General features: G+C 37.1%; 1 long non-coding RNA gene across 1 annotated transcript; it reads right to left on the reverse strand.

Annotated features, from left to right (window-relative positions):
* Positions 1 to 1136: 1136 nt before the first annotated feature.
* Positions 1137 to 14691, reverse strand: LOC122840257. Its single transcript, XR_006372198.1, has 5 exons — positions 14571 to 14691; positions 14348 to 14448; positions 2167 to 2252; positions 1898 to 1960; positions 1137 to 1808 (listed from the first exon to the last, which is right to left on the reverse strand). It is a non-coding gene; the product is annotated as an uncharacterized LOC122840257 (long non-coding RNA).
* Positions 14692 to 15204: the final 513 nt, after the last annotated feature.

Raw genomic sequence — 15204 nt, forward strand, 5'->3', positions numbered from 1 at the left:
TACACCTTTCCATACAATATTAGAAATAAACAAGTAATTAAATTAATTTTTAAAGGAGAAAATTATTACTTTGGTAATTGATTATTTGATTCATTATTCTGGCAATTAATTGATTAATCAGATAAAAAACACTGACATTATTTAAGCCTTTTTAATGCAATAATAGAAAAAAACAAATAATTCAGTTATTTGAATAATCAATCTTTGCATCCCTCCTTTTACCTTTTAATTCTTTTTTTTTTTTTTTTTTTAACTTTATTTTTATTGGAATTTTTAGAATATTTTCAAAAAAATAAAAAATAAAAAAATCAAACACTACAAAAAGACAAACAAAAATAAAGCAGAACAAACAAAACAAATATAACATAGTGTGGGGGAGACTCTTATTACAGTATCACAAGATTCAAGGGTACCGTTCGTATCCAAAATTAGTCCTGTAACGTTGATGTGATGTTTATCCATTTTTCCCATTTGTCCTGGCATTGCTCTTCTTGTGTCCTCAGTCTATGTGTTAGAATCTCCATCTCATATAATGAGTTCACAGTCTGTATCCATTCCTTTCTGGTGGGAGGGTCAGATTGGCACCACTTCCTAGTTATTACCTTTTTGGCAGCCACCAACAGAATTTTAAACAAATAACAGTCATTATTAAGAACAACATTCTCCAAAAGGCCAAGATATAAAACCAGACCAGTCTTAGGTATTGTGTAGCCTAATATTATTACAATCTCTTTGTGTATTTCGTTCCAGAACTGTGTCATTCTAGGACAAAGCCAAATTACCTTTTAATTCTGTTGATATTCAGATTCTTAACTTTGAAGGTTTAATCTCTTAAATGTAAAATGTACATTTTATTTGTACAGTTTTGACTTACTTACTGCTCCGCGCTTGTTTTTCTTTCAGCAAATTGTAAACAATTAATCCAGTTAATGATTACTCCATTACCAAATTTGTTTTGACAATCATCTTAGTAATCACTAAATCCCAATTAATCGGCATTATCTGCAATTATTCTGGATTATTTGTAAATAATCCAATTAATTGTTTTATCCCTTTACGTTTTTTTCCACAGTTTTAACTTAATTATTGTTCTGCACATATTGTTTTAATTAGTTAGTTTGGGCAATTATATTAATAATCAATTAATCGTGATTAATCATATTAACATTGAATGTTTTTCTGCTGTCCAAAGTCGCCCTGACCTCAGCTGAACTCGGTGGCAGTTCCTGCTTCATCACCTGCAGAAGGGAGAGTTTTCCTCCAATCCATGCTAAAACTAATTAAAGTTCAGGCTGAGGAGGAGGAGGGAGGCTGAGACAACGAGGCAGAGTGAGTGATGTTGGGACGGCAGAGATTAACGAGTAAAGGCAGAGCTCTGTCTCTCAGCCGCTAATCCCTACAGTCACAGATACGCGGTACGCAGGGGTCTTTGTCGGTTAAAGACTACCTTCAGATCTACCCCGCTGTACCCCGACTCGTCTCGCTCCCCGAATCAGGGATAAACATGGGGGAGAAACTCAATTTTGCAGGCAAGATGAAAGGCGGTGGAGGGTTGAAAGCAGCAGCGATGGCTGCCGCAACGCCAGACGAATAAAAGCGAAAGCAGCGCAGCAGCCGCACGGAGAGCTGCTATTTTTGACGCTCTTTAAATGTCAGGAAGGGCCTTCCACAAAATTTGTTTTGCACCTTGTTAAAAAGTTACACTAGGAGAAGTTGGAAAATTCAAATCACTTATTCAAAGAGCAGAAATTTCTGTGACGTTCATGGTCACACTTTTTTTTCAGCTTGTTTACGAAGCTTTGTCATTTCTGTCAAAAAGGGGAAAAACATCTTTAAAATAGGGTTTAATTTAGTTTTTATTTCCATTTTTCATTCCAAGTGATAATAAGCTGCCTACCTGATGTCTACAGGAGTGTTCACACCTTTCAGAGCAGATGATCAGAGCTGCAGTTTGTAACATCTACAAAAATATTTTTATTTATATTTATTAAAACTGTCACCATGTCAGTATAACACCAGAAAGATAATCTATGAAAAAAGCTACTGGCAAACTCAAACCGCTTCTGGTCAACAACAACCAATCAGAGCCAGGAGGCGGGTCTTACTGCTGTCAATCAACCTTATGTACGCACTGCTAAATGTGCTAAAAGCAGAAAAACAACTTACAGTTCCAGCAGAGCGGCTTATCCGGTGGCTATGCTAACTGGTTGAAGCTTCAGCTGGAGCGATTCTGGGATGTTTCTGTTCTTCTCCTGTTAAAACGAGAAGAGGTTTTCAGCGCTGACAGTGACCGGCCAGTTATTTCCATCCAGACTGAATTTATTCCAGGAAGCTTCATGCAGCCTGCCAGTTTCCTGCTCAGATCCTGTCAAAGTTTGAATTGGTTCTGTTAAGTCGTATCAGGATGACGCGTCTCTCTGGTGACACAGCATTTATCTGATTGGAGTGGAAAGTTCTGCAGGCTGAGCCGCATCAGGAGCCAACAGCATCTTTTCAGCTTCACTGGGTTTCATTTTTAATTTATGTTTCACATCTGTCAGGAATCTATGCTACAAGTCTGTAGCTAAAGGCCTGCTACCTCTTCAATCTCCCATGGCAACCAATCAGAGAAGTCGTAACGATTTCTCAAACACGCCGCAAAGATGTTCAATTTTTAAAACTCACAAATTTCCAAGATATTTCTATAACATTTCTGATGTTAGTCAAAAATTTCCAAGTTTCCTCCTTTTTTCTTTACCTACAATAGAGCTAATATGGGAGCGCAGTGGTTTAATGTTTGCTAATTTAACAGTAAAATTTTAACATTTCTCAGTTTAATATGATCAACTTTTCAAAATCAGACATTTCAATTTTATTCTAGAAAATTTCTGAGATTCACCTAAAAATTTTTGTGTTTTTTGTGAAATTTTAAACTCTTGGAGCTCAGACATTTTCAGGGATTTTTTTGTTTTTTAGAAAATTTCTGAGTTTATTGGTGAAAAGTCTACCATAACTCTAATACACTGTTGTAGTCGTTTTATGTTGAAGGTAAAAATTTTTAATTTATGAGTTTAATATTTTCAACTTTTGAAACTCACAAATTTCCAAGTTTTTCTACCATATTTCTGAGATTAATCTAAAAAAATTCAGGGTTAATTTTTCTGAAAACTTTATAGTTTTCTTTATGGAAAATTTCTGAGATTAACCTAAAAATTTCAGATTTTTACTCTTGTAAATTTTCAACTTTTGGAGCTCAATTTTTTTTTTCTAGAAAATTTCTAGGATTAATCTTAAAATTTCTGAGTTTTTTAGCAGGAATTTCTCCCTCCTTTTCCTTGTTTTCTGTCTGCTATGGCCCCAAAATGGCCCAATTAATTTCCAAAATTGATTGGGAACAATCATTTTCTAGCTTTAAACAAAACTAATTGCATTTTTAAATTGACCAAATCTCTTAGTTTCAATATATTTATATTAAATTCTCAGCTCTCAGAAACAACAAATGATTGATCCGTCTTGTTTAGAAGTCCAGTACTTTTTGTTTAGTGTATTTTATGCTACATGAATAAATTCTGAGAAGTTTTTACAGGTTTTAGATTTAAAAGCTGTAAAAATGTTTGAGAGCAGCTGGTCTCAGCAGACGGCCGAGAAAACCAACAATTTGCTCAGAAATGACTGGAGAACGTTTTAATTAAAAAGTAAAAACTCTGAGCCTGTCCGGCTGAGAAGCAGAGACGTGACAGACACTCGCTCTGTTGGTCACAAACAGAGCGAGGTTATCAATATTAGAATTATTGACATGAAACTAATTGCTGTTTTACTGAAGTTAGTTTCCTCTTATTTCAAATGTCCTTAGATATTTACACTAAGATCTGGACAAAGATACTTGGCAAGACTTTGTGTTTTTGCAGTGTATGCAGTTGATGAGGCGACTGCACTGAGAATTTAAAATTCCTGGTTTTCCACTTGGAAAACATTTGTAAGGTGAAGTTTTGCATCTTTTTGAATCTTGTTTCTATGAATTCTCATTTCCAGTTGGAGGTTTGGAACATTTTCCAGCTGGGTGAAAACATTTCTCTCACTGAATGGTGCAGATGGAAAAACTCCATCAGGTTCTGGTGAAACTACAGAAACTCTGTCTGGAACAGATATAAACATCCCCTAATAGTGAGCTCAAACTGAAACACGTCGTCCTGCTCAGGGCACTGGAAAATGTCAAGAGGTCTCCAAAGCTGCATTTTTATTCAGAAACATCGATAAATTTAAATCTGGAGCAGTTTCGGTTGCAACCAGCAGGCGGACATGGCCGTCCCCAGAGCATTAAGGTAAAACTGTGTCTAAAAATCAGAATTACATTCTGGAAGTTTTTAAATGGCTCAAAACATTAATTTATTGTCAAAGTTATTGGTGATTTTTTTAAGCGCCTGGCTGGTTTTAGATGCAATAAAAACCAATAAATGGAAGCAGAAAAACTTACAAAACGTAAAACCTGAACAATAAATCCCCTTTAAAACCACAAACAAACACTGAAGTGGGATTCAACAGAGCGGGAACAGCGTGTCAAGCTTCATAACGTAATCTGTACACTAAACAAGAATCAGTCACAGAGAATGCCAGAGACGACACTGCGAATGTTCCTCCGACCGCCGCGCAGCATTTGAGGTTAGCGGCCGCTTTTTCGCTTAAAGCAGAATGTCACTTGCAGCCCTGAGGCTGAGGTGGCATTTTAAACCATGACCTTCTCCAATCTGCCGGTCAAGTGGCCAGAATCCGTCACTCTCTTTGAGCCGCCCGCCTGGCAGGAGGCACCAGGCCGCAATAGAGGAAGGTCAGCGTGAAAAACTCAGGCAAGAGAAAGGAAAATGGCTAAATGCAAATCCAAATGTCAGAACTTTTTCCTCAACATTCAACTATTTTATGTTTCAGTTACAAATTAAAACGTCTCCATGTAAACCAGTAAACATGCTAACGATTATTCAGGAGATTAATCCAATCAGTTAATCAGATGATATTTAAGCTTTTTTATTACATTATTAAAAATTCATTAAAAGTCTCTGATTTTAAAGTCTGAACAGATGAACTAATGGGATCATTTTAATGTTCAACACTTTATTTGAAGCTTTAAGACTGACATGACGCCGTCAGGAACATGAAGGAATCTTCATGAATGTTTAGTACTGTTAAATAATGACTTTTAATTTAAGTCTAAGTGAAATTTTGCATAAAAGTGTCATTATTTACCAAATGACACTTCATGACAGTAATAAACATTCATGAAGACTCGTTCATGTTACCGACGGCGACATGTCAGTCATGGCTCACCTCTTCAACTGAAGAGTTACCAAAATGTTTAGAATAAACCGAAATATTTGAATGAAAACAAATCTCTATTGCTGTTGCTCAACATCATATTAGTAGTTTTTAACGGCCGCTGATGAAAACAAAGAAACGATCTGCGATTGGTGGATTCATAGAGCGGGAGGTTTCCACAAACAGACCGAGAGGAAACAAATTCAATCGCTTCTGTTTCCCACGAAGCCTCTGCTGCTCTGCGAGCCTCGGATCAAATCCAAAGATAAACACAACAACACTTATTAGATCCCTCTTTCATTTCATGACACTCGTAGAAACCCCTGGGGTTTTTTACTCTGATCTCTCCGGTTGTGTGACAGCAGGGATTAGAGTCAGAGCAACCAGAACCGACCCGCTGCACCGTCTGCCAGGGTTGGTGCTAACGCTGCTAAACATTCACTTTAAATACAATTCATTTAAACCATTCAAACCAAACTAATCCACATCATGTGCAGAAATGTCTGCAACAATTCAATCAAATTATATCTAAAACATTTCAGTTTACAAGTCAAAAATGATCAACTTCTGAAAATTTACAGTTTGAAAAGTTAAAATTTTTAACATTTCAAACTGATTTCTAAAATTTCTGACATCAATCTCAAAATTTCTGATTTATTTTGAGCAAATTTCTGACTTGCTTCTGAAATTTCTGATTGTATTTTCTAGAATATTTCTGAAATATTTTGGCAGAAATCCACTCCTCCGTTTCATATTTCTTTCTATCTACAATGGCAGAATATTTGTTGCTGTTTACATTTTTCTCTTTAATGTCTTAAATTTTTTTATTTTTTTTAAGTTGCAGAATAACTAGATTTTGTCTTCACTTTTCCTTTAGTGTTTGCATATTATTCTGAAGGGTGGATGTTTTTATAACCCATGCATATTAAGATCTGTTCCTAATAATGAAACCAGACAAACAAGCTCATAGTGTCAAAACCACAATAGGAGACTATCGCAGACAGATTCCTGTGTTTTTATTTAAAGTGACTCCAAATGGCGTGAGTAAAAAAACAAAGAGTTCAGTCCAGTATTTGTGCATTCAAAGCTTGTTTCTGTGTATTCCCTGTTGGCTGCTTGTTAACAAAACATGGCAGACAGAATCAGTTCAGACAATCTGAAACTGAAGCATTTTTCTTCCCAAGACAACTGATCCATTATGACACTCTCGTGAAACCCTGGGGATGCTGAACGCCTGCATTCAGCGGACAGCAGGGATTAGAGTCAGGTAGCTCACCATCACTATCAACACTTAACGGTGATTAACGGCTGTAATTCCTCATTAGGGCTACGCAGGTTAAGACTGACAGCCTACTTGACAGTCTCTCTTGATACCAGCAGCCCTGTAAACGGCTGCTGGTATCAATTACCCGAGAGTTGTGGACGTGAATTCAATCAAAGGGCTTATATCTAAAACATTTCAGAGTCGGCAAGTAACGGAGGAGAATGATCAACTTTGAGAATACAGTTTCAGAAAAGTTAACATCTTTTGATGGAAACTGTGTCAAAAGAAAACTGACATCAAAATAAAATATGATTAAAAAAAATTCAGTTATAATTCACTTTCTTTTCTTTACTGTCTTTTTACTTCCACAGTCAGGAATTGCTATTTTAAGAAACTTTTCAATAAAATAAGATGATGAAAAGATAACTTTCATTAAAAAATGCCTTTAAGTACTTTGTTACAAAAATAAATTAACTACTAGCTCATATTAGCCACGTGAATCTGTTAGCTAGCTAATATGTTTTTTAAAAGCAAAATTCAACATCATTCCTAACTGTAATGGCTGCAGATGTTGTTATAGAAATGATTATAACATATTTAAAAAGATTTTGGCTTTGACACAGTTTGACAATGTTTAAATTAGCACCCTAAATTTAGCTGAATCTTTCAACAGACATTTTGTTGTTTAGCTAAGCTAATATCAGCTGGTTAGCTAGTCAGGCTAGCTGCTCTGGTAGAGCTTTCAATCAGCTGTTTAACAGATAAAACTTAAAACTCAGTAAGTTAAAACACTTAAAACTGATGGAGCCACTCTTTTATTTAGCCAAATTTATCTTTTTTGTAAGTAAAGGAAATGTGCACAGCAACAGGTGGGGGAGGTGTGGTGTGAAGTTATTTTATTCTCTGTACAAAAAATAAACTTTTAGTGGTTTTCAGTTCATTTCCACCTTAATACTGGTAAGCAGTCCTCCTGTAGAGTGGGTTTAGGATCTTCAATCTTAGTTATTTAATGGTTTTCTTGGCCTTTGTAGGTCTGGATTGTTGTTTCCTGTTCCTTGTGGCCGTTCGTTTGCTCTGTTTTGAGTCAAGTAGCATTTAGGCTAGGTATCTTAGCACATATTTTGATGTGCCCTGTGAAATTTTCCACAAACAACCTAGTGTCAGAAACATTATTTATTATTATTAAAGGAAAACTGTCATGAATATAAATATGTCTTTTTCCCTGACGTTCTGCCATAGAAACAGATCTACTTTAATAACAAACAGTGGCATGTCAGGATCCTTTAGTTATTCTGTATTTTGAGGATCTGTTAAAGTTCAACATGACAACCGTCTAATAATCAGTGGCTCTGAATGACAGATCGTTTCTATCGGGATGGTAAAAACCTACAGAAGCTACTTCACTAATGAGAGATTTGTCTTTTTAAATATTGATCATTTCCTAAAGATCTGCAAACTGTGACTGCACGTGCAAACCGTAAAGTTTGAAGTAAACCTGGTCTGAGTGCAGCTTCACAGGTGGCAGAGGAGGATTTTTCTTTCCCTGCAGCTTTAACAGCTTTCACAGATGATCTTTTATAGCTGCTACACTGTTTATGCTGTCAACGTAGCTGTCATGTTTGAGGGAAGCAGCTGCTGGCACTTCCTCCACTGTGGGGATAATGGCTGGAAGTTGAGATGACAGTAGAAAAGTTTCAGTCTACATCTTTTCTCTCACTTCCTTCTTTTTCTTTTTTTATTTGGTGCCTTTGACATTTAAGTCAACTAATTTAAGCTGGAGGTGAAATCAGATCTAATCTGTAATCATTTATATTCCTGGAGAGCTTATTAAATTCATAACTAGTGATGAGTAAAAACACTTTGTCTGTTCCGGTTTTTCAGCTCCAGTTCATTACGATTAAAGGTCACCTATTATGTACAAAACACGTTCATTAAATTTTTAACACAAACTCACTGTTAAATATTAATACCTTACCTGTTTTATGACCTTGTCACTTTAAATCCACATAAGGTGCTGCTGGCCACGCCCCCCATCTCAACATTTACACTAGAACATGAAAATGGCTACAAACTCATTTGCATTTACTTAACGGTTCATCTTTGAAAAGCAACAGTGGAGCCTCCTGTGTAACCAACAAGAAAGCAGCAAGTCGTCCTGGATGGTAAGTTAACAATAAAACACTTCCAGCAGCCATTGTACAGAGCAAACAGCAGTAAAACCAGCTGGTCGAACATACTGGAACGCAGCTTGGGTTGCTAGGTAACGGGTAGGGCTCCAATGGGGTTGCTAGGTAACAGTGGAATGTGACAATAAATTCCAAATGTTTTTGAAGCGGCTCATTTTCCACACATTAAAAGGTTTTAACCTATTACCAAAAATCAGCTGGGTGTTTTCTTATGGGCTTGATTTGTATTTAAAAGGAGTAGAAAAAAAAATGTAAGTATAAAAACCTAAAAACATGAATTTTGCATAACAGGTCCTTTAATAATCAGAGGAAAGCTCTTGTAGTCCTCAAGGCAGTGAGAGGAAACTACACTGTTCATCTATATGTCCACAGTCAGTCAGTACATTCATCCATTCAGTCAGCAAAAACAATGGGGTGAAAATAGAAACTGTTTTTAAAAAACACACAGAAAAGGCTGAAAAACATTTTTTTCCCCACATATTTTCATTTTATAGTGGATAAAGACTAAATCAGTGAAGTGTTTGTGAACTGAGGAGCTTTTTCTCAGCTAAATTAAGGTCACTGACATCACGGGACTCTGGTGCATTTAAATGTTATGTGACTCTGTCCAAATGCATAACTAATAAATGTCAAAACCTCTCTTGAAAGTCCAATTAGTGTTAGAGTGTTTCTGCAAATATCAGGTCACTGCAATTAAAGGGTAAGTTGCCACAGGGTTTTTTTTACTGCATGACAAAAGTTCATAGCATTAAAATACAACTAAAACAAATAACAACAAAAAATATCTGAGAACTGCTTATGGACCATTTAGCTGTTCATACACAGTCTGTGCAAATGTTCACTGATAGTTTAACTTTCCAAATATTGCACTAATGGAGGGCCTTTGGGCTTGGTTACTACTCTTCTAAGTTAAGCTTTAATAATAGCTATTATGAATATGTATGAAGTGAGGCTTCCCATTCCTAAATAAATCACAACAGTACTGGATTGGGTAAGCAGAATTTGTCTCTCACTCAGAGAGAACAAAAATGTTTCAGTTAAACATAAAGTTGGAATGCAGTTACTGCCACAAGTCTTCTTTAGTACACAGGACACATTCCCTAATTTGAGATTCCACATAGTAAAAAGTTATTTTATTCTCTAACTACCTCAGAAACGGAGTTGCAAAGTGAGCAGCAGCAGCAATGATGATGGCTCCACTCAATAACTAATCTAGATCATTTACAGACCAGTAAAAATGTTTGGGAAAACACAAGAGAGCAGACACGTCTGTTCAGGACAGACGGTTCTGCCTGCTGAAAAAGTCACTGAACATTTGGTCCGAACTCTGCATTAAACAGAGACACTGCAGGGCTTCTTCACAGCATCAGCATCAGGTTCATTCAGGATCTTCTGAACCAGGAAACAAAAGGTTGTCAGGCCTCCTATGGACAGCTGGTCAGCTGAGAAAATCTAAACCTGGTTTCTGTTGTTTTGGGAACCAATGTTCCCAAAACGTGATGAAGCAGCTGATGAAAGAAACATTGGTTTCATTTCCAGCTGCTGTGGTTCACTGAGTCAAACCAGTCAAACCCTTGGAGCGACCTGTTCCCCTCCTGGCCTGTGGGGGCGCTGCAACAAGAACCACTGAAGGAAATGACCAAAACTCTGAAACAGACACTGAGCGCAACTTCCTTCTTTACAATATGGAAACAAAAATGGAGGCATCTGATTTTAGTGGTTGTAGGATTTATTTTTTATCTTTAGCTAAAGACCACGAGTCATTTCTATCACTATCACTATGACTTTGGTTGTATTTACCCAGAATGCCTTGCTCTGCAGTTCACTACCTGCTTTTGGAGCGGTCTCTGGTCCACTTTACGTATATATTTGCACTAGAAACTGGACCAAAAATGCTTGGTAAGATTTTGTTTTTGTTTTTACCAAAGCAAACCGAATCTACCAGAATGACGCCCTCATGTGTTGGGTAAAAGAACTAATAACAACCCAAACCAGAACAGATAACCAAATTCAACATTTTACTACTTCACTCAGGTTTGTGCAAAACAACAACAGCCGCCAATCAGAGGAGCCTCAACACTTTTTCTCCATGTCAACACGTCTCTCCTCCTGTTCTGCAGACTCTGACACCAGCAAAGCCCTGGGTAGCCGGGTTTCTGCCAAGCATGCAACATGACTGTCACTTTCACAATGCAGCTTGACACGGTAGTCCCACCGCCGCGCTGCAATTTGTGTGATAAAAGCTGCCGGCTCAGACAGGAGAAGGGCCACACAAGCAGCAGAATAAATGATGTTTATTCCGCTTTTATTTCCTGCTCATAACTTTGGAAAATATGGCTTATAGCAGCTGATAAAGTGGGAGACCGTTTCTAGCTTCCCGTTCTGAAATGAAGGAGAACTTTTGGATCCAATGGGCCACGGTTTCAGTCCGACTCCAGCGGGGGTATTTAAAGGATGTTTTCATTGGGACTAATTCTGCTATTTTTAATTAGTTTTTAGAGTGTGTTTGCCAGTGTTTATTAGTTATAGTAGTAGTTTTAGTTCCTTTCGTTAATTTTTAGGTGCAGAATCCAAAAAAGTCTAAGTATTGTGTTGTAACTGGATAATTGATACTCAACAGAAAATAAAAAATATATAAAATTATTACTGAAAAACTGACTGGTGTTTTCTCCAAACATTTTCTGATATTCAAAAAATTAAATATTTAAAAACCAAAAATCTGATTAATCAGTAAAAATCAACTTGGTATCAATATTTCTACTGCTTGCTTTCTGCAGAGAGGCGTTGCAACGTGACATCACACACGCTAGAGGCTAAAGAACTACTGACTATCCCAGCATTGGGTTTAGCTGTCAACGTAAAGCGCTACATCTTAAATGCAAGCGTGATAAATGAAAGAAAAAAGGGACGCATCACTTTGCGATATGGTCAAAAGGTTTTATATTTCAGGTTAGTGAAAAGTTTTAATAAAAAATTGTGAGGGAGAGGGAAGTAGGTCTGTTATGCTAGCTTGACTATGACAACTTTAACATGTAGATGTGCTGCAGAATTAGGTGTGTTTCAGTTCAGTAAACATAAAAAACTGCGACCCACACACCAACTCTGATGGATCATCAGAAGAGTTTAAATTAGCTGAATTAGCTAATCAACCACCGCTGTGTTCAGAAGATTATTAATAATCACAAACTAAACATCAAGTCTGAAAACATAAAGCTGTAACTGAATGTTCTGTTCTTTGTGTGGGAAAGTTTTGAGTAGTTTTTGGTGTCGAATCCTGATACACTAGTGGAGCCGTTGTCAGTCAGTTGCTATGGCAACTGGTCTGTTTGTAGCGTAGCCGACACAGAGCATGAAAAATAAACGATACAAGAGGTTTTTTAATGGTTTTTCTGCGTTATTTTTCCATCCCCTGTGGTGCACTGTGCTAAATTAATAAAATAAATATCTCCAGATTTCATTTTGCTAACAGATGGCAAGCAAAAGAATAGTCCTTTTGCCCTCCACCAAAATTTCCAGATGTAAACAATACTATACAACACATCTACAGTTTGTCATTACGGGGACAAACATGTTAACCATGAGGGATGAAACAACAAATAAATTTACGATCCATCGGTAAATATGCGAACATGAGCCGTCTCCTGACAGAAGTTCTGACAACATGCAATTCAAGACTTTATCTCCGAAGCCATCAGTCACAGGAGAGTCACCTTCAGTCGGTCTCACACACACACACAGACACACACTCACACAGGCTGACATACATTTGATAAGATCTGATTAGCTTAAAAGAGCCACCTCTTTGCCTGTAATTAATTCATCAGAAAGAGGAGAGGAGGTTTTCACTTTAAAGCCACATCTTCTGCCCCATTTAACCGGATAATAGCAGAGATTTTATGATGTTTTCATTAAAGGGCGACCTTGCCTTTCAAGGTGTTGGCAGCGTTTTCACGGAGACAGCTACTGAGCAAATGAAGGGTGGTGTCAACTTTATTTTGATGGAGCTGCTGGCTCAGAAAATTTAGTGTCGCCTCAGTTCATGAAGCCAAAGTTGGAGCAAAAACTGAATATAACGCGGAGCGTCTTCCAGGCACCAGCCACCAACATACCAGAGGAAAAATGCAAAATGTCGCTCAGCAATCATAGGAAGGAGTCGATTGCTGTAATCTTCATGTACAGGTGTAGAGCAGGACCCAAGAAAGAGGAAAATAAACAGTTTTACTTCAAAAAATTTCACTGCAGCAGGATAAATCCAAAATAAGTCATAAAAGAGCCAAAGGGAACCAGGCTGGTGTGAACAGGATCTGACCAACTAATACTTAGAAACAGGATTGATAACTACACACGGAACCAGGAAGCAGAATATGAAACCATATGATATACCAAAATAAAGCTGCACACAAAAACAAAATCCCAATGATTACAACAGTAATACCAAGACAAATCAATTCACTGATAGATAAGAATAATATAAACAACGTCAACGTCCAAAACAAGAAGAAAAACTTGTTAATATTTGAAAGTTTCTTATTAATATGAGATGCAAAACTCATTAAAACGTGAATATTTTTTAAAACGAGAAGTTTTAACAAAAAACTTTCTTGTCATAGCGAGATGCGGAGGAGGACGTTTTTCCTTTATCCCATCTTGAGGATTTCTACAAAACAAAGAGCATAATCTCACGCAGGTAACTAACTGCCTTTAACGCCAAAAACTTCCTGAAATATCTTAGATATTTAGAGCATCTTCAGTCAGAGGCTTCTTCAGCTGTAGTGCAGTACAGACTGCTACAGAAGATCTTTCCTCACAATCTTCCAAAACTCTTTGAAGAATCTAAATTAATGAGTTACAACAACATTTAATTTCCCTTTGGGATAAATAAAGTATTTTTCAATTGAAGCTATGGATTTTAAAGTGACTTTCTAAGGTCACTTTGTTTGCACCATTTTTAACTCTTGACAAAAACAGTAAGCAGCTTGTGAAATGATCGGATCCTCTGCAGCTTGGTTTGGCTCCTCTGCTCTCCGCCGCCTCATGAAGTTAGCCGAACAGACAGCGTCTTTCCACTTGACTGGAATGTGGCCAGTTGGAGAGGGCCAAGTCATCCATGGTGAGAAAAGTCAGAAACTGACTTCAGAGCTGCCAAGTAGGTCTGTGGCTCCGGCTCCCAGCATCTCTGCGACCGTTTCTGCTGCTTTGACAGCGCCGGGAAGGCCCGTCCGAGGAAATGCGAGCGAGTGGAGCAGAACCTCTTGAGGAAACAGATGCTCAGAGTCGCGGCTAAGCTAAGTTGTTACAAAAAGCCTAAGTGGAATTAACAGCTAATTTTTTATTTATTTTTACACAAGCTGCTGCCGTTAACGCCCGACACCTTTCTGTTATTTTATTATACTTATAATAAAAAAACATGTATTTAGTGCTCAACTTCCCTGAGCCAACACATCAAACTGTCATCCCTTTAAAATATATCACCATTTAATGCATTAAAAACATTTTTTTACCATTCTTATTTTAATCACGCTTGAATAGCTGTACATTTAAACTTTATACATAAGAAGGTTTCATCATTACATTTCATTTTCTTACGTTTTTAAAACAAACAAATGCTTACTTCAACCGTTGGCTCCAGAGGAGATCCGACCTGCTAGCGTTAGCGAGCTGGTTTCCACGGCAACCGTTGGTGGGGCGCCGGCTAGCCCCCAGCTGGTCTCCCTGGCAACCGTAACCGTCGCGGAAGGAAAGTAAAGTTGAGGAGGATTATTACAAAATATGGCCGAAAAAGAAAGAAAACCTAATTTTCACGGTGAATAGGAAGATTTCTTCTCGTTATTTACCATCGTGAAAGACTCCTACGTGCTTCTCATTTGTGAGGCGACGGTACTGTGGAGAGATGTGTCACACAAGCTACTATGCTAATGTTAACAACCAGGCAGCCACTACTAACGGAATGACCCGGAAATTAAAGGCAAGTTTGCGCAAACAGCAGTCTTTCTTTTCTTTCTTTTTTTTTACAATTTCAGTCAAAGTTAAAGTAAAACGCTGAAAGTTGATTTCTTTATGTTACATTATGTATTATCTTTGCAATAGGGTTTGTATGGGTGCCTAAAATCCATGAAAATTATTACATTTTCAAAAGTCAATGTTTGGAAATGATTTCTGTATAAAGTCCTTTAAAATGCTTGATATCCAATCTGTAATAGTCCTGTAATAAAATGCAATGTAATGTTTAATTAAAATCCTAAATATGAAAAGCGTATTTCCTTTTGGAAATGAATAAAAAGATATACACATTTTTTCTCACCGTCTGGAAATCAAACCAAATTCTTCTTGTTCTTGGTCAGTTAGAATTACCAAAATTATTTCCATCTTTGGTTACTGCCAGAAAAATTAGCAAAAACATTTTTTTAGCATCTTTTTTATAACTTTCTCAGACCAGCCAAATGTATATGGTGTGTTTAAGAAAGATAC

This window comes from Gambusia affinis, linkage group LG11 (assembly GCF_019740435.1).
Source record: "Gambusia affinis linkage group LG11, SWU_Gaff_1.0, whole genome shotgun sequence".
NCBI lineage: Eukaryota > Metazoa > Chordata > Actinopteri > Cyprinodontiformes > Poeciliidae > Gambusia > Gambusia affinis.